Source organism: Cydia pomonella, chromosome 1 (genome assembly GCF_033807575.1).
Source record: "Cydia pomonella isolate Wapato2018A chromosome 1, ilCydPomo1, whole genome shotgun sequence".
NCBI classification, from domain to species: Eukaryota; Metazoa; Arthropoda; class Insecta; order Lepidoptera; family Tortricidae; genus Cydia; species Cydia pomonella.
The window spans coordinates 48,178,418-48,196,928 of record NC_084703.1 but is presented as its reverse complement, the minus strand read 5'-3'; the positions used below and the strand labels follow the sequence as shown (position 1 = coordinate 48,196,928).

The 18,511-nt window shown below is 38.1% G+C and overlaps 2 protein-coding genes across 11 annotated transcripts in view; one reads left to right on the top strand and one right to left on the bottom strand.

Moving 5' to 3' along the window:
* The window catches only part of LOC133528887 (ecdysone-induced protein 74EF), a 309,196-nt gene that overhangs the window by 193,181 nt on the left and 97,504 nt on the right, over positions 1 to 18,511 (bottom strand). For 9 of the 10 annotated variants that reach the window (XM_061866412.1, XM_061866427.1, XM_061866468.1 and 6 more), the window contains one exon: positions 8,804 to 8,861. The gene's annotated coding sequence lies outside the window, so the exon portion shown is untranslated. Of the gene's footprint in view, positions 1 to 8,757; positions 8,862 to 18,511 lie in introns of all 10 variants that reach the window. The other variant, XM_061866406.1, reaches the window with a different exon arrangement.
* LOC133529081 (U7 snRNA-associated Sm-like protein LSm11) overlaps positions 1 to 18,511 on the top strand; it is a 63,415-nt gene that overhangs the window by 22,160 nt on the left and 22,744 nt on the right. The gene's annotated exons all lie outside the window — the stretch shown is intronic.

Here is an 18,511-nt window from a genome sequence, read left to right as displayed (position 1 = left end):
AAAATCTTTTTCTAAAATATGAATTCTCAAAATATATCTAATTTATAGTTCTCGATCCTGCTACATAATTTCAATGTGATCAGAATATGCCCTTAAACGTCTTGATAAAAGATTGATTTGTTCAGATATTTGTGAACACCTTGACCACTCCGATATTTCTGATGGTGACTGACCAAGCTGAAACGTAGAGGCTTCGGCTCATATTAACAGACATAACCAAGTTATTTCTATCATTGAAATGGAAAATTTAAAAAACCGGGCAAGTGCGAGTCGGACTCGCGCACGAAGGGTTCCGTACCATTATTTATAAAAACGGCAAAAAAAAAAAAGTTTGTTGTATCGGAGCCCCCTATAAATATTTATTTTATTCTGTTTTTAGTATTTGTTGTTATAGCGGCAACAGAAATACATCATTTGTGAAAATTTCAACTGTCTAGCTATCACGGTTCATGAGATACAGCCTGGTGACAGACGGACGGACGGACGGACAGCGAAGTCTCAGTAATGGGTCCCGTGACCCCTTGGGTACGGAACCCTAAAAAAAAGTTAAGGGTTATTTTTAAATTGGAATTCGCGAATTTCTCTATTAACAAAGTTGTTTTACACATTGAGTGCCGGGAACCCGCTTGGCGGGCGCTCTGTTCGTAGTCGCTTTCCTTTGCAAAGCGGGAAAACGCTAGAATCGGCTACGCGTGTAGCGCTACGAAAACGTTGGCAGTGAATGCGTTAACATACTATAATAATATAAGATTTAACCCTTTGTTTTTCGAAGCGTTTTCCCTCACGCATGGCACTGGTTGTGTGGATAGTTGATTATAAATGTTTTTCGACCTTGTCGCTTCCTTGTTTACGTTTACATTTGTGTGGGACTAGCGATGTGATGCGGGTTTACTTGTTCTAAAAACTAGTTGAAACATTGAGTGGAGTACAAAGGAAAAATTATATTCGAGGTCTCAGTTATAATTTAAAATAAATATTTTAAGGGCATTCTTACACAGATTGACTGTGTCACGGTAAACTCAAGAAGGCTTGTGTAGTGGGCTCGCAGACAAATACTTAAATATATAGAAAGCACCCATGGCTCAGGAACAAATATCTGTGCTCATCACACAAATAAATGCCCTTACCGGTATTCGACTCCAGGACCATCGGCTTCATAGGCAGGGCTAATTACATAGAATTCGCAATAAAATAATAACATTTCCATACTTTTCTTTAGGCCGCTTTTAAGAATCTCGGAAATTTCTGAATAAGCTACTTGCAACTTATCTGACGAATAAAGTCATCGTTGGCGTCTCACAATCTTCAAATAAGCTTAACTGGTAGATAAAGTGCTAATTTATTTGTTAATTAGCTATCCAATACTTCACTTGGACACTTGTAATACAGGCCATTAATATAATCAAGCGCTGTAAACATATGAATTAAAATATTACGCAAAAACAGATTAAAGGATATGTTTAAAATTTGACATACAGTTTGTTATTGTATATGTATATTCAAATAAGATAAACCATTAGTAGGGAAATAGACAATAAGGATCAGTTTCACAACATCCAGTTAAAGTATTAAAATATCTTTCGGGATTTCTATGTAGATACACAGACGGACAGAAAACACATGTATTATTAGATGCAGCCCTGCTAAGTACGCTACCTTGAATTCTAATTTGTTAACGTTATTGCCTACTGACATCACATCATAATGTGCTTGTATGTATGTATGTATTTAGAGCCGAAGTACCTGCTTATCATTTTATTATTGCTGTAGTCGAGTATTATTCTAATTCATATCAGAGACTACATTTAAGACAACTAGAACGGGGATCATGAGATTTTTAGGCATATACGAGTAGTAAATCGTGAAAATCGTCTCGTTCCCAGAGTCGACGGGGCCCCGCTACGCGGGGCCTCTATTTCTGGACAGTTTGCCCTTCGGGCATCTGAAGCAACCTGACGAACCTATCCTACCTATCTATTGTTTTAATGTGATTCTTCTTCTTCTTCCTCCTGCCCTTATCCCACGTTATGTGGGGTCGGCACAACATGTTCTTCTCTTCCATTCTCTTCTATCTTTCGTCACCTCAGCACTCACTCCTTTCTTTCTCATATCCTGTTTTGTTTTAATCTGACTACCGTCAACATATTACACAGGAACTTTACGATCGGCCGGCGACATAAAGAAATTCCTATATAAGGTGACCTGTTTCTAGTGCTCTAAAGAGTAGTTTGGTTGAAGCTAGGTTGACAAATTGTCAATAATCGTTGTCATTTCTGTACTTCGTCATTCAACTTTTTGGTCATTTTCTGTGTGTAACGAAAGTAAAACTTAGTCATTTGTCATTTCTGTACTTCGTCATTCAACTTTTTAGTCATTTACTTTGTATAACGAAAGTAAAACTTAGTCATTTGTCATTTCTGTACTTCGTCATTCAACTTTTTGGTCATTTTCTTTGTGTAACGAAAGTAATGAAACTTAGCCATAATTTGGGTAACTTTCGTTGTCAATGGAGAAAATTGCGTTGTAGGCGAATAAAACCGGAAATATATGCATTTTGAATACTTCCGATTATGTTCAGTATATCAAATTTACATGGGCGTCGCCAAGGGGGGCAGAGGGGGCAGCTGCCCCTCCGCTAAAGAACAAATAGGCTTAAATTAAAAAAAGAATTATATTTTACCGTAAATTCATTATTTAAATGTTACATTTCTAAATAAATTACTGTGCTGTACTTCCAAAAAATGTCTACAATTTCTACAATCATTTTACTTGACAGGTATAGTCTATGTCTAATGATTATTTATAGTTATGTTATGCATCTTATCCAATTGTTATAAATCGAATAATGTGTTCATATTTTCCAATTCGTCCGTTCAAATAACTTGCCGTAACTCACGCAATCTTATGTCAATCGCAATGTTATGCAAACATGAACCTTCGCACAACTTTTTAAAGTGTAAAATTAAACCAATGCTAAGTTCAAGGAGGAAGGAAAATTCTAGGTTTATTTTTAATACGGCCCTTTATAATTTAAGAATAGGGAATTTGGAATTAATCCAACTATATGGATACGCTTCATTTGAAATTTAAGATGTATACGACGATAATATTGTAAAATTATTGTATGTATAAGACATTTACAGTAAAAAAACCGGCCAAGTGCGAGTCGGACTCGCGCACGAAGGGTGCCGAAACATATTACGCAAAAAACGGCAAAAAAATCACGTTTGCTATATGGGAGCCCCCATATTGTATTATATTGTATTTTTTAGTATTTGTTGTTATAGCTGCAACAGAAATATATCATCTGTGAAAATTTCAACTGTAACTATCACGGTTCATGAGATACAGCCCGGCGACAGACGGACGGACGGACGGACTGACGGATGGACAGCGGAGTCTTAGTAATAGGGTCCCGTTTTACCCTTTGGGTACGGAACCCTGAAAATGGCCATCCTGTGTTCATTCATTACACAGTAGAATTTAAAGGGAAGAGGACGACCGATAGATTTATATTCGAATCCAATCGTCCTTCTACCCGCCGAATTTACCGATCGAATAGAATTCTATTGATGACTAATCAATAGGCTCAGACTTTCTTTAATTTATTGCCACGCATACAAATTAATCGGTAAAACCTAGCAAATTAAAGAGCTCCGTAGACCTTGCAACAAATCGCATACGATTTTCGATACATCGCGGCATTCGACAGATGGATTGTATTCGTTGCACCTTAGCAATGGAAATCTAATATGATTTTCGATAAGTACTAAGTCTATGGAGTCTTATACTTGAAAGTATAAAGTTATATTGTTCTGTGACAGATTTTGTACAGTATGGAACGCCCTTTAGCTACGCACGCTGCCCTGCGGCGCACAAGGACGTTCCATACTTTACTAAACTTCTCTGGCCTGCGCTGCGTGGAGATGCGTCGCCTGTGTTTCCGCATACGCTTAGGGCCTACGCTAGCTGACGCGGACGCCCGCCACGCACGCGGGTATTATTTGTAGGTGAATCGCTTCAGTTAGCGTTGCTCATACTATTTTTCGTTAACCCGCTCGTCCGCTCCGTGCACCCGCGCCAGCTAGCGGAGGCCCTTAGGCTTACGCTCTGTACTGAGGCGAACGAAGCGCAACTATCACTGTCGCACTAACGTGGAAAAGAAATGTAAAATGTAATGTTTGCCATACACTTATTAAAAAATAACCGCATGTTGGCGCTATCGGCATGATTCACGACGTCTGTAAGCGTTCATGGCGTTTAAAGGATTAAGTAAAAAAGTCAGTTTATTTTTAGTCATTTTTGACCTGATGCAAAAAGAGGGGTGTTATAATGTTTAACGACAATGTCTGTCTTATGTCTGTGGCATCGTAGCTCACAAACGGATGGACCGATATCGATGCGGTATTTACGTGAAAGAGTTTCCTTCTGTGGTTCTGGGCTATGATTGATAAAAATCGATCCAGCAGTTTGAAGAGTATCAGTTCTTTTCCAAAATTATTTAAGGTAAAAAAATAAATAAAAAATAAAGTTTATTCACGTTTCATGCCTTATAAATATTTACAATATACTTCTGCCAAGCCACAGAGTGGTTTGTTGGCAGACGAAGCTCCTATAATATGTAAGCTAGGTAGTCTGTTACTTCTATTATTATCTATTTAATTTGTATTTTTGGTATAAAATGTATTTTTTTACGACGTGTCTGGCCTAGTGGGTGGTGACCCTTCCTATGAAGCCTATGGTCCCGGGTTCAAATCCTGGTAAGGGCATTTATTTGTGTGATAAGCATGGATATTTCTTCCTGAGTAATGGGTGTTTTATATGTATTTAAGTATTTATACACCGTGTATTTATTGAATTCCGTTAACTTCGGGGTATTGGTAAGTACGTTTAAGGAAACTACATGACATAGTTAATTTAAAAAAAAAATTAACATTTTTTTTTGTTATAAAAAGTAATTAATTGTTGCATATAGCGTTGTTGTTGCACGGGCTTTACATTAAACCAAACAATTGAAAACTGTGACATGGCAATGTCATTTCGAACATCGATCGTCCGAGATAGTACTTACGTTTAGTAGCAAATGTATTAACCCGTATTAAACACTGTAAAGGCTTTATAAGATAAAAATAAAATATTGATTATCTCCGAAATGGAGTTATATAGAATACCGGTGTCTTTGAGAAAGTTACTTAATTTAAACTCAGGAATGCACCCTTGAAATTAACGCAAATAAAAAAAAACACGGTGTATATTATATATATCGTTGTCTAAGTACCCACAATTCAAGCCTGACTGAGCTTACTGTGGGACTTAGTCAATTCGTTTAATAATGGCCTATAATACTTTTTTATTTTCTTTTATTTTATGCGTAGAGGTTTTTTAAATTGTTAATTTAATAGATACATTACATGTGCTAAGTAAGCACCACGCAAAAATCAATAGTAATTGAGTGGGTTTAAAAATATTCGGCATCGAAGGCCAATGAGACAAACACTGTCGTTGCGTGTTGTACGTGCACGTGTGTACGGTTTGCAAAATAAGCTACTGTAAAACACATTTGGTGCCAAACTGTGCTTTAAGAGGGAAATCTACCACACGTCCACACAAAATGTTTTTCCACTTCTGAATATTTTCCATTCTCTATGATTTTTTAGTATGTTATTAAAATTATGAAAAACTAGGTTTATAGGTTTTCCTTTATTTCAAAATTTGTAACTAAAAAAATGGCGAAACCTATAAACCTAGAATATATTATGCTGATCGACATCAAAATCAAAGTGATTTGTCAAGATTCTCCCGAAATCGGAATTTCATAGAAAAAATACCATTATTTCGTTAGGAGCGCAAAGCTATTCTTCCCTCTTCATTCGGATGGCTTGAATGGATGATGTGTGTTTACGCTAGCGCGTACTGATGACTTCTACGCCATCACGAGGAAGGGGGCAGCCTCGATATTGAGCTCCCTGGCAGTCCTAACAGCATCCTGGCAAATATTGCCGACCGAGTGGACTGTCCCATACTCTGGCACTCAATTAGGCTACATGCAAATTTTAATTTGTAATTTTTGATGTTATTATTTTGAGTATTTTTAATTTAAATTAATTTAATATTTCATTTTTGTTTGTAAGAGGCCAATTCAATTACATATGTACATTTTGATATCTGAAAGATATAATTTTTCTGTCAATCGCGCGTGCATTTCGCTCGTATTTGTTAGTATATGTAGGTACAGTCAGCTGCAGACCTTTCGATGACCCCCCCTGAATACAATGAGTCTATGCAGGGGGGATCACCTCTCTCTGCATCTGACTATACATGCACTGGCGCGAGCGAGACGCACGGGTTAGTAACAAATAGGTATCATTTTTATGTCTAAATGAAAGTTCGAATTGGCCTTCCAGATGACTACCATAATATTGGAAAAACGGCGATTTAAATGGGCTATTAATCTAATCATTTTGCTTAGTTCTATCCTTGCAGAGTACGCCAATGAGCAATAAAATGAAATTAGTATGTATAGGAAAATGGTAATATTTTTTTAATTTTTTGCTAAAAAGTTTGCTGGTTAAAAAAAACTCCATTCTTGATTTGCGATCTTACAAAATTACCTTTTCATTACGGTTATAATAAAAAGTAGAATATTATTAATTGATTAAAGCAGTCACGTGAAAATGTTTAGCAAACCCAACCCACGCATTAAAAAAAAATTACATTAAATACCGTTGACCATATTTACACTGCCATTATTTTTAACATCAAATAACCCTGACTATTTATACGTAATCATTTTATTCACTCGATTAATTCTATTAATAAAACTATCAATTTTTCTCCCGACCGTACAACCTTGTCTTCAAGGTGGCCATCTTGGCTCGAACTCCACAGTAAAACGTCAACCAGCTCTCCGAATCCACCGTCACATACGACCTTTTTCCGCGCACACATAACCCTTGTTCGCTGTTCACTTCCTCGTTTCGTCTGTTCACCTTGACAGCTTGCAGCTTATTAAGGCATGATTGAAACTGTTACAGAGTTGCTTACGTCAGCGACTTTTTTTTTAAAGAGTGCAAGTGCGTGAATACGCGCTTTTTGAGATCCGCTTCGCTAGGGCTGTACCGAAATTTCGGATACAATCGAGGGATGCGCTAAAATTTAATTCCCGGGATTCTTGAAGTCGCAGAAATGGAAAAAGTAAAATTACCGTTGCAAGCGTGTTTTATGATATAAATTATTTTTATTCTAATTTTTAATGTATATTTATCTGTAACTATAATTCGAGATATCAGTATTAGGTTAAAATATAAATAAATTATCTACTTTTATCGTTACTGTTCTGTTAACATATGCAATAATGCAATTTATATAGCAAAAATAAATAAACAAAACATTGTTTCTGTGTTTGTGTAAGTAAAGTTTTACGATTCAAACCAAGGTATCCTAGCATTAGTACGCATCGCCCTTATACCTATTAGGACAAGGTTTCGAATCCTTCAAACGTATCACGATCGAAACCTTACAAGTTTCAGAATTTCAATTACATATAAAAACCTTCCTCTTCATATCGTTGCATTTTAAGACGTAGCTGAATGAAAATAAGATGCATTTTCGATTGTGCCGAACGGCCCGCATTGTTAGTTTGGAAGTTTTTACGTTCGAATGTAGGCGACCTTGGTAAGGCAGTATTCGGGGTTAACCGCTTGTACAGACAGCAGAACAATGAGTTTAATGAGGTTATAAAGGAGGTTGAGGGAGCCACTGATTTCAAATTCGAAAATGTTGCCGGTATTTAAAAAAACGCTAACTACAAAAGAACAATGCAGTTGAACTTTTTTTTTGTTTTTTTTTTTGCTGGAATATGATGTATTTTGGCCAAGTACGGTTAGAAAATAAGTATTAAATTTGTACTACTATTGATTTGTAGGATAATATTTTATTTTTGATTTAAAGACAAGGTTTTGTATATATATTCGTAATAATATATTCTTAATTTTTTATATGCAATCATTTGTGTTATATGTATATGAGATATTAAATTATTTTTTACTTGAAGTACCTAAGTGTAAACTGCATTTTAAAACTTAAAGTAATATTATATAAATTGTTTGTATACCTATACTTTTATATATTTAACAATTATGCACTTTTAAAATTTGTTAGTCACACATTTGAGTGTATATATTCTGTTGTGTTGTGTAAAGTGACTAAAAATCGATTACCACTTCCAAATACATAATTAATTAATTACATATATAAATATTTTAAAAAAACTTACATCTATCTACATACCTTCAAACAGTCCGTCGAGCGACAAAAGTACAGACAATAATACATACAAAGTCAAGCAGGAAAACCCGCAAGATGACAGATGACAAATACGACATTGGAGTCATTATTTAATAATCATTCAGTTAAAAATCGCATCGCAAGTCACATTTCTATAACATAAGAATTGTGGCCTTAAACTTATTAAAATGTCATGTTCAAACTTGGTGTTGACATTGTGTTTTAAACGAATATGATTGTAGGTACATTCAATGATGTATATATATCTTTATATCGTATCGATTATTAACTTTTATGTTATGAACTTGAAAAAAAATCAATGTCAAGGTTATAACTAAAAATTAAACACAATTCTTTTGTTAAAAAAATCGCATAAACGCAAAATTCGCATTGTCGCTTGGCAGGCAGAAATTAATTTAAAGTTTATAAAAATAGAAAAGAAATAGACAATGAAAGAATGTGGGTACAAACTTTGTGTCGTCGAGCTCCTTCACTGGGCGGTCTCTTAAAAACTTACATTTTGTCTCTGGTCCGTTTTTTCTAATGGTGAAGCGGTCGTATTAAGAACGCCATAACTGGAAACAAAAACAGGCATATTAAAAAAATATACAATAAAAATAGTTTTGCTTCACTGACGATCCCGGGACATAACGAGAAATCCCGGAGTTAAAACTCTTTTCATATTCACGAAAAACTGTGTGGTCTTAAAAAACAACCCTATGTATGTAAATATGAAGAAAAAAGTTGATTAATTCCAAGATCAGTTTATTAGGTTAATTTAGCATTAATTTACAACACGCGAGAATTATCGCATTTATTATATAATTAATAAGTTTTAAGACATACCCAGGTAAGGGCAGTCATTCAGCAATCTAATTCGGAACAAGTGTATTTTTCGAATGAAAACCCAGTCGCCTGCGCCATTTTACGTGTGCTCTAGACGCCTTATTGCAGTTGCTAAAAAACTCCAGGAGTCACGCAACAGTATCTCGCCAGCGAGATACGATTAAATTACACGGTCTATATAGCGATAGATACTTTCGAGGCGCTCCTGTGCTAGGCCCATTGGGCTAGTAGTGTTATTAAAAATTCGATATTAATGATGACATGACCATATTTCGTCATGCAGAGTTAGCTTGGTCTCTAACACAGGGCGTCCCCCGACTCGCGAAGCGCGCGCAACGCCGCCTGCGCGGGCGCTGGCGGAAGCGGCGGCAAGGCTGCGCTCCTGACCTCGCTTCTTTGTCTATGATCTAGTCGAGGCCGAACGCTTGTCCGTTATAAAATGGCGTAAGTAGGCGTCGGATGCCAGTAGATAAGACGTTTACGGTGAGAATTTTAATGTTTATGGCTGCGGGTCTTCGCTGGATATGCACCTCAGATTTAACCTGTCTCACGAGTCAACGACGGTCTGGCCTAGCGGTGACCCTGCCTATGAAGCCGGGACTCTCGGCTTCAAATCCTGATTAGGGCATTTATTTGTGTGAAGAGCACGGATATTTGTTCCTGAGTTATGACTGTTTTCTATGTATTTATATATCTACGTACCTACAACACAAGCCTTAATTGGGCCTACTGTGGGACCTAGTCAAATTGTGTAATAATGTCCTTATAATATTAATGTACATGGGTACAAACTTTGTGTCGTCGAGCTCCTTCACTGGGCGGTCTCTTAAAAACTTACATTTTGTCTCTGGTCCGTTTTACAATTATTATTAGTACGCATAACTGGAATATATTAATGTTATTGTTATTTTTTTTTTTTTCACTAGACGACGATAAGATAAATATAGTAGATAGATATAGATACATATTTAAATACATAGAAAATACCCACAACGCAGAAACAAATATATGTGATAAACATACAAATAAATGTCCTTACCGGAATTCGCACCCGAGACCTCCTGGTTCGTAAGCATTTGACCTGTCCCACGTCTTAGACTTCACGTCACATCAGAGTTTTTAGGGTTCCGTACCAAAAATATACAAAAGGTACCCTTACGGTGCGACTCTGTCCGCCCACCCGTCTGTCGCATTGCCAAATATCTATTTTTTTTAATATACGAGTAGGAGAGCCCGTATATAAAGTTGTTTAAGTATTTTATACACTTACTCATCTACTTGTTGTTTACTCATAGTGTTGTGTTCCTACCGGTGAGTAAGGGGGGGGGGGGGGGGTCGGCAACACGCAACAGAAGCCCAAGAATTGTAACATTTGTAGCGGAAACTAGTTTTCATGAAAGCGACCATGATGTGCCGATAGGTATTTTCGAAAACTGTGAAATTTTCTACATAGGAAAGTTTCAGAAATTCCTTACATTATTGTATGGGGATTAAAACTTTTCAAAAGGTAAAACGGAAATCTCTTATATCTCTATGAAGTTTTTAAGAGACTTTCCAAAGCGTAAAATGGAAATTTCTTGAATTTATGTGAAGTTTACAAGAAGTTACCGAGAATATTTCTGGCTTATTGGAAATTTCCCGCTACTTGCCATCTGACCTTCCAACCCAAAGGAAAACTATGTTTATTGGAATTATTCCGGTTTCCTCGTGGTATTTTCCTTAGATTGGTACATAGGTCACTAGATAAGTTTTGCAATAGAGAAATATGAAACATACAGGTGGGCTATCACATATACTTTTTAAAACTATATTTCCATAGACGTTTGACGACCGGTTTGGCCTAGTGGGTAGTGACCCTGCCTACGAAGCTGATGGTCCCGGGTTCAAATCCTGGTAAGGGCATTTAATCGTGTGATAAGCATGGATATTTGTTCCTGGTCATGGGTGTTTTCTATGTATTTAAGTATTTATAAATATTTATATATTATATATATCGTTGTCTAAGTACCCTCAACACAAGCCTTATTGAGCTTACTGTGGGACTTAGTCAATTTGTGTAATAATGTCCTATAATATTTATTATTTATTTATTATAGACAAAGATTGGCTGGAAAACATTTAATTTCGTTTTAAATTCACTAATTAAAAAATCTTATATTTGTATGACATGTTTTTTTTTTATACTACGTCGGTGGCAAGCATACGGACCGCCTGATGGTAAGCAGTTTCCGTAGCCTATGTTCGCCTGCAACTCCAGAGAAGTTACATGCGCGTTGCCGACCCTAACAACCCCTCCCTCCCTCGTTGAGCTCTGGAAACCTTACTCACCGGCAGGAACACAACAATATGAGTAGGGCCGAGTGTTATTTGGCTGCGGTTTTCTGTTAAGGTACTTCCCCACTTAGGCTCTACTCTAGATCTGGAATGACATCCGCTATGCTGTGCCCTACCACACAAAGCGAGATGACATTCACAGTGCCGATACCTCTCTTTTGGACTTAGTTTAAGGACGTACCCAATCGTTGGCTAGTCTAAAAAATATAGTTAAACATAAGTTCTTTTAGTACTAAACAAAGTAAGTAGTTATTACATATTAGTGATATTAGTTATTTCTCTATCTGATACAAAAATGTGCATTAGCTATAACTATATTTATTTCAGTTGACATAATTTATAATTTATGAACCTCCAGATCTTTTTGTTGTATGTACATCTTTTGTATTGAATTTTTGATAAGTTTGGTTTCTAAATAAATCTATTTTTCTAAAAAGTTTGCCGGCTCCTGCCGCGCGAACTTCTTTGTTATTTCGTTCGTGTCTTCCGTATTCGGGTGATAGAGGCAGGTTTTCGATTTTTCGATGTTGGCGGTAGGCCCTGTATATTTAAGGGTCACTGACCCCCAGTCTATTGTCAACTAGACTAGACGTTGGCATCCTGCTGTTACTGCTAATGCATAGTCAATATACAGTATTAGATAATGGCGGACCTTTTCCAGACTTCCTGCCTCGCAGAAACTGTGGAATGATATCTCGTATCCGGACCGATACATCACACCTAGAAAAGAGCGTACCATTTTAAACCGGCAACTTACTTGCGACCCCTCTGGTGGTGGTGTAAAGTTATACATTACGCTTTATTTTTCAAATTTAGCAATTTAAATGTTATTTCTATTCAGGCCGCGTAGCCGACATGCAAACCGCTTCAGCGTAGCGATCGAAACGCAACCGTCGATGCCACACTAATATGCAAGAGTGATAGAGAGACATAAAGCGTTCCGTTGTCGTAGATTGTCACCTTGGCTAGGCTGGCAGATTCACGATCTCTTTAGATCCTAAGGGCTGATATAGACGGCATGCGAACTCGCAAGCCGGCAACATTATTTCGGCCGACCGATCAAACCCGGGACCCGGGTACGTCCTTAAACTACGTCCATAAGAGAGGTATGGGCATTGTGAATGTCATCTCGCTTTGTGTGGTAGGGCACAGCCAGTGGATGTCATTCCAGATCTAGAGCAGAGCCCAACTGGGGAAGTACCACCACTTTACAGAAAACAGCAGCCAAATAACACTAGACCCTACTCATAGTGTTGTGTTCCTGCCGGTGAGTAAGGTTGCCAGAGCTCAACGAGTGGGGGCCGGGTTTAGGGTCGTCAACACGCATGTAACTCCTCTGGAGTTGCAGGCGTACATAGGCTACGGAGACTGCTTACCATCAGGCGGGCCGTATGCTTGTTTGCCACCGACGTAGTATTAAAAAAAATACCGCAATGTAATGACACTCGTATGCGAGGTCTAAATGAGCCGTATTAGGAGAAAGTGTCCAAATTATAAGTTTAAGTATGAAACGTCCTTGCGCCGCAGCGTGCTGCTCAGCCCCGGCGCTGCGTGGAACTGCGTCGCCTGCGTCTCAGCATACGCTTAGCCTTATGGTTGAAGAACATATTTTTATTGAATTAATGTGCTAAACTTCCAAATAAAAATCTACAACCATTTTACACGACTGCTTCTCAATATAAAAATGAACTGTCATATGGACCGTCATTGGACGCGAGAGGTATAATCAATTAGTCATATTAGTCACATCGAGAAACACCAACATGACTGACCACTATTGAACCGTACCCCTTCGCAATAAGATCCAAGATAATTCAGCATCGGCAACGATGGTCAAGCGTTCAAAGAAAACGTGGTCTCGGTGAATGTCGCGGGACTTCTCCAGTCGGCCTCGTGACGTCGCGTCACCGGCGTTGCCTTGTTTGTATCGGGTCCGTTCATGTGAGATGTAACTATTCATTTAGATTCTTGACCAAAAAGGTTTGGTGTTTCGTGCCCAATTAGGGGTCAAGACGAGCTAAAGGCCAATTCGAACTTACATCACCAATCACCATTGGCTCTTTCGTCTATTGCAGACGCTTTATGGTGTAACACTGGACAGAAACCCTTTTGGTTGCCGAGTACTTGAGCAGACCGATGCGAGACGGGAACGGTCTACCGCAGGCCTGACAAGAGAAGTTTGCGAAAACCGGTACTGAATGCCTTATCGAGGTTTTTGTCTCTTCTCAGCGAGTGCGGCGAACCAGGTCTCATAGCAAACCTTGCGACCCTCCACAATGCGTTTGCGCCACTCCGTCCGTTTGTGTTTATCACGTATTATAGACCTGATGGACGGACCTGAGTTATGGATGTTTCCTATGTATATAATTATTGTTTTTATATATATCTACGTATACTAGTAGGTACCCCCAACGTAAGCCTTATTAAGTTTACTGTGGGTTTAGGTTGGTCTGTACAGGATTGTACTATAGATACTAATTATTTTTTGACAAATTAATCGCGATGCACCGCTGGCTCCATCTCGCGCGCCGCCGTCCCGGCCTCGGCTCAATGCCGCGCGTGCGTTTCCTGATATGCAATTTTCAGAGCGCGCCTGCGCAGCGTGTGCACTTGCGCAGTGCCATCGTCGCTACTGAGGACCTACCGCGAAACCAAAACCGCGACAAAAGTATTTACCAATAATTAAAATTTTTGCCGAAAACTTATTGTACAGTCAAGGTATTAAATATAGATACGGACAAAGTGCCAAAAATATGTATACACGACCTTATTGCCTATATATTAAGGTAGTGTGTACATATTTTTGTCACTTTGACCGTATCCATATTTAATACCTTGACTGTAGGCTTACTGTCAAAAAGGATCCCTTATATATGATCATTTCTATGATATGATAGATTTGCGGCCTTCTTGAAAAATATCTACTAACGTGTTTTGTTTATTGGTAACCTTTCGATTATTACATTAAAATTATTAAAATAACGCACTTATATTTATTATACAGTTTACTTGTACATAATTATTATTTGTTTTGGTTTAAATGTCATAAATTCCTCGTAAGTCTGATGGCAAAAGTAACAAGGGAGACATTACGTGTAGGGAGACATTATTATTATAATGGACAAAGGTTGTCTGGAAGAGATCGCTTTTTAGCGATAAGACCGCCTGTTGTCTGCCTCTAAATTTAATCAATGGTTTATTTTTCTTGTATATTTTTACTGAGGTGTGCCAATAAAGAGTATTCTATCTATCTATCATTAAAGTATAATAGTTCCATAAATACATTAATTGTAAGTTGTAATTAAATAAAGAATATATAAATATTATAGGAAATTATTACACATGTTGACTAAGCCCAACAGTAAGTTCAAGAAGGCTTGTGGTGTGGATACTCAGACGACGATGTACATAATGTATAAATACTTAAATGCATAGAAATAACACAACACCCACGAGGAACAAGTATCCATGCTCATCACACAAATAAATGTTCTTACCTACCGGGATTTGAACCCTTGTCTAGTTGTCTCTATATTATCTATAAAATTTGAATATATCTCCGTTATTTCTCAATGTAACTATTTTTTTTAATGGTCATTAAAAGCAAATTATGTATTGTTTAGTTAACCTCAAAATAACCTCTAATATTTAATAGGTAGTTGAGAGCATATTTACGTCATTTGTATAAAATCGTGAGATATCCAAGGAAACTCGGAAACGGCGTTAACTGGTCGCAATTGTATAGGCAACCTTTTGACTGCCATTTGTTTAATTTAATTAATTCATTATACACCGTGTTTTTTTTGATTTGCGTTAATTTCGAGGGTGCATTCCTGAGCTTAAATTAAGTAATTTTCTCAAAGACACCGATATTCTAATTAACTCCATTTCGGAGATAATCAATCATAAATTTTTATATTATAAGGCCCTTACGAACGTGTACACTTGCTTCAGGGCCTGTTTACTTATTGATTAGTGTTTAGTGCGAGTACATACATTTGCTACTAAACGTACGTACTATCTCGGACGATCGATGTTAGAAATGACATTGATATATCACAGTTTTCAATTGTTTGGTTGAGTTAAATGTAATGCCCATGTTACAACAACGCTATATGCAACATTTAGTTACTTTTTATAAATATAAAAATTGTAAAAAAAAAAAAAAATTTTTTTTTTTTTAAATTAACTCTGCCATTTAGTTTCCTTAAACGTACTTACCGAAACCCCGGAGTTAACGCAATTCAATAAAAACACGGTGTACACATTTATTAGTTATATCATTTGATATTTACCAATAGCATTTCGGTGAAGAAAGAAACCTGTATACATCTGTGAAGAAATTGAAAGGTGTATGTGAAGTCCTCATTCCGCATTGGGATCGCGTGGGAACTATGGCCTAAGCCCTCTCGCGCATAAGAGGAGGCGCCCGGCACTGGGACGTATATAGGCTGATTATTAGTTTATTTTATTTTTTAATACAGGACACACTTTCAGTACAGATCAAAAGCCAATAGAGTCGGACCACGCTAACTCTGCGCATTTGTAATGTCAAAGTGTAGGAATATCATTATTAATTTCTATGAAAATATGACGTTTAAAACAACTCCCTCACGCACAAGCCATTTTGAGTTTTAAGGGGCCAATTAATTACCAATTCGCCGGACGATATCGGCCTGTCAGTTATTCCCGATTGTCAGTTTTTGCGATTAACTGACAGGCCGATATCGTCCGGCTAACTGGTAACCAGTGGGAAAGTGGATCCGGAAGAAAACTGTTGAGAAACTATTCTTCTAGTCCTTCAAATCCACTCTTAAATCAACCTACTTAAATTTCCGACGTTACAAATAAAGATGAATCCTTAATTAAACCACTGACCCGCAACCGCACCAAAAAACTGCATTATGCAATAAAGGAAGACGGAACTGCGGTCCTAAAAAACGGGACGAAAAACTCCCGGAACTATTGCGACCTCGCTCGAAGCAAGGGCAGCCCTTTATCGCGCGATAAAAACACAAACAAGACGATACGATAAAACGGATGGCAAGGTCTCGGCCCTTAGACGTAGATTCGAGCGAGGCCGCTGATAGCGTTGTTATTTAATCAATTGATAAGGTGTCATCGGATTGTGGGTTTGATTCAACCAAAACCAATTGTGCGTACAAAATCGGAATGCTGTCAAGTGGCATTCCCATCACGGAACAATGGTGTTCCGGACCTTTGGGAGGCGTGCGCGAAGCCGAAGCCAACACGTAGAGGCCCTTTTGACACTTTAATGAAATGTAAGGGGTACACCTAGCGGATGTTGCCCTTGCCCGTGTCATGGGACGCACGCAGAGGCAGCATCCGCTAGGGTGTAAGGACTATTTGAGAGTTGATGGAATCTAAAATGAACTGGGCTATTGGGTGAAAGCGATGGACTAAATACTGGGCTATGGAATAAAAAACCGGACGCCTGCCTAATAAAACGGTATTCAATTTTATTTCCGACAGACGGTGACTCGCCCCCACAAGATGGCACAAAAAGCGACATCTAGGGTGGCTCAAGGGCAACACCGGTGTGAGCGGCTCAGAGAGCGGTGTCGAGAGGTGTACGCCGCTTTCTATCCAGTGGCTGCGAGCAGCCACTGTGCCAACTCGCGTCTTATGCAATATTTCACTTCCACCCCTGGAGCTTATAGCTCTAACGACTCCACTCTTTTCAAGTGTCATTATTATTCCCTTTATTTATTTTTGGATTCGGAAATAATATCGTCTTCTCTTCTTAGGGGTCATCCATTAATTACATGCTATGTATATACCTCCTTGTTACACTTGGTCACATTTGGCAAACCCCTCCCCCCTGGTGTGACGTCACATTTTTCGCATTTTTTTTTTCAACAAAATCGGCGATTCGAATTTGTTACTATTAATATTTTATTAAACTATTTTAGACAAAATAAATATGAGTAATTATAACATAACGATTATCGTTATAAAAAGTCGTTATTTAACTGTACAGCGAATATTTTTTTAAAAATAAATACTGGTGAAGTTAAAGTGACATCACAAAGTTTGTGACTCCCCCTCCCCCTTGTCACAACATGTCACATATTCTTGACCCCTTCCCTCCCCCTAAACGTGTGATGTAATTAATGGATGACCCCATATGAATAGCCCTTTTCAATCTTAGAGAAGTAAGCCTCCTTAAATTTTTACCATTCTGCACCTATTCATTTCTTGACTGACGCATGTTTTGCTTCCCTGCTGGGCGCGACTCTCCCCGAGGTTACTCTACCAGCTTCTTGCACTCTGAGCCGTCTTTTCGGGCCACTTAAATAATAGCAAGTAGAAATAATATATGATTGCGTAAATGAAGGCGCGAGACCACAGAGCCCCCAACCAACTAGATGGTCTGACCAAGTTAAATAGGCCACCTCAGGCAAACTCCAAGCGGTGAGGGCTACGGGAGGAGACCGATGGAGACAAATTACAGGAGCTGCAAAACCAAGTGGTTGCTATCCTTAGTAATGAGGGACCGACAAAGAAGAAAGCGTAAATTATTTTATCTTTGTAAGTGTATATTCCAAGATATAATCACACACCGTGTCTCCTAAATATAGCTTTTCGTATTTTCCAGTCCGCTGACCTTTCGTTTTTATATATTAAAGCCGTCGCTATGAAGCTCAATAGTGGCACTACTATGTGCTATGCTTAATTTGACACATGTAGGCCTTATGCCAATGAAATTTTCATTTTTCATTCATTCATTTTCATTTTCAATAAGATTGACGAACGGTCAATTACCAGCAACCCTGCCTAGGGTTCATAAAAGCAAGCATATTGCGCTGTCCGTACTCCGTACTAAGCTAACAGCTAATTGGGTAAACTATACCCCAAAATATTAAGCAGCTTACGAAAAAGTGCCCCAAAATATCGGACCAAGAAAGATGGTGAAGAAGGACAAACGATTGTCAACGGCATTTTAGATTTGACAGACGAATATCTTTGACAATAGAAGCGGAAGCGCGTGTAGGTCAGGGCCGCCAGCGACTGCAACGAATCC